This window comes from Bombus affinis, unplaced genomic scaffold, assembly GCF_024516045.1.
Source record: "Bombus affinis isolate iyBomAffi1 unplaced genomic scaffold, iyBomAffi1.2 ctg00000209.1, whole genome shotgun sequence".
NCBI classification, from domain to species: domain Eukaryota; kingdom Metazoa; phylum Arthropoda; class Insecta; order Hymenoptera; family Apidae; genus Bombus; species Bombus affinis.
This window is the reverse complement of record NW_026108913.1, coordinates 77501-80000: the sequence shown is the minus strand read 5'-3', so window position 1 is coordinate 80000 and position 2500 is coordinate 77501.

Genomic DNA, 2500 nt, shown 5'->3' with positions numbered 1-2500 from the left:
CACTCAGCCACTTTAATTCTCCTCCTCTCTCACCATCATATATCGATACAAAGATTCATACTTCACAGAATTATTTCTGTTTGTAACTTTTCTCCTCCAACTTCTCTCGTAGAATATAACTTAGCGGTAAAGCACGTATACGCATGCTGGACATACCGTAAGAATATTCTTTTATAAGCTTCAACACCTCTGTAGAGACGCGTTACCAGAAGATAACGCACTCTACAGAACGCCAAAAGGACCATCGTGCAGCTACAAATAGCTTACAACCGATGGTCTCTGCAAGAATGGCTACTCCGTAAGTACAAGCACACACGCATCCAACTTTTGTCAAATACGTGCACACAGGTCACCAGCTTCCCGACTAAGGGGAAGCTTGCCACGTTAACGGTCATTACGTCCTAGACTTCGACCCGCGGCGCAGCAGTGTAGAGAAAAAACCAGTACGAGAACGGAGGAACAGTCGAGAAATAGCGTAAAATACACTAAGACTCGAGGAGCGGTGACTGAATTCTCAACCGAGGCCGTAGAATAGCCACGCGCCCAGCGCTGTTCCGACCGAACCGTCCGGCTCGACGCTTCTCTTATAGATACCAAGGGGCCGGCCGGAAGGCCGGCGCCGGTCGGGCTAGCGGCCGCGCGCTTATGGTGCAAAACCTCCGTAGCAACGTACCGTTCGGAAGGGACGCTGGAACTTAGTCGCTCGCACGTTCAATAACTACTATATAAAGGCGATATCCAACCATCGAAATATTTTACCACAAGCATTATTAACATATTATAAATGCATTTTTACCAAAAAATTAATTTTTTTTTTCACCGAAAAATTGCATCAGTAAACATACAGTTTTATCGACTATGGACGAAAAATAACTTTATAATCGATTAAAACACGTTAAAATAACACGAAATATGTAAAAAGATATATACCTTGTAACATTAATTAACGAAAAAATTGCAAAAATATCCCAGTCGTATCAGTCCGACGGAAGCTAATTTTTCAAAAAATTCGACAAAAATGTTTAATCCGATTGTATTTAATAGAGATATAACGATCCCTGTCAAAAAAATTATACCTTATAACGCTTTTTAACGAAATAACTCGAAATAACCATTTCGGACTTTTCGCACCGGCCGAACTTCTTCAAAGTCCCAACGTCCCGTCGCATAGTTCCGTTTCTAGAAAACGTTCCAGCGACCAAATAAACGCTTAATCCCGACGTAAAACGTCGAGATACGTCCATTTGTGCAAAAATATTCCTACCTTGTAACACTTTTAAGCGAGATAACTCGAAAAAACGTGTTCGATACGGAAATTTTTCAAAGTCCCAACGAAAAAATCGAAACTTTGTAGAAGGTCTTGGGGACGACATAAACGCTTAATCCCGACGTAAAACGTCGAGATACGTCGATTTATGCAAAAATATTCCTACCTTGTAACACTTTTAAGCGAGATAACTCGAAAAAACCTTTTCGGTCTTTTCGCACCGGCCGAACTTCTTCAAAGTCCCAACGTCCCGTCGCATAGTTCCGTTTCTAGAAAACGTTCCAGCGACCAAATAAACGCTTAATCCCGACGTAAAACGTCGAGATACGTCCATTTATGCAAAAATATTCCTACCTTGTAACACTTTTAAGCGAGATAACTCGAAAAAACCTTTTCGGTCCTTTCGCACCGGCCGAACTTCTTCAAAGTCCCAACGTCCCGTCGCATAGTTCCGTTTCTAGAAAACGTTCCAGCGACCAAATAAACGCTTAATCCCGACGTAAAACGTCGAGATACGTCCATTTATGCAAAAATATTCCTACCTTGTAACACTTTTAAGCGAGATAACTCGAAAAAACCTTTTCGGTCTTTTCGCACCGGCCGAACTTCTTCAAAGTCCCAACGTCCCGTCGCATAGTTCCGTTTCTAGAAAACGTTCCAGCGACCAAATAAACGCTTAATCCCGACGTAAAACGTCGAGATACGTCCATTTATGCAAATATATTCCTACCTTGTAACACTTTTAAGCGAGATAACTCGAAAAAACCTTTTCGGTCTTTTCGCACCGGCCGAACTTCTTCAAAGTCCCAACGTCCCGTCGCATAGTTCCGTTTCTAGAAAACGTTCCAGCGACCAAATAAACGCTTAATCCCGACGTAAAACGTCGAGATACGTCCATTTATGCAAATATATTCCTACCTTGTAACACTTTTAAGCGAGATAACTCGAAAAAACCTTTTCGGTCTTTTCGCACCGGCCGAACTTCTTCAAAGTCCCAACGTCCCGTCGCATAGTTCCGTTTCTAGAAAACGTTCCAGCGACCAAATAAACGCTTAATCCCGACGTAAAACGTCGAGATACGTCCATTTATGCAAATATATTCCTACCTTGTAACACTTTTAAGCGAGATAACTCGAAAAAACCTTTTCGGTCTTTTCGCACCGGCCGAACTTCTTCAAAGTCCCAACGTCCCGTCGCATAGTTCCGTTTCTAGAAAACGTTCCACCGACCAAA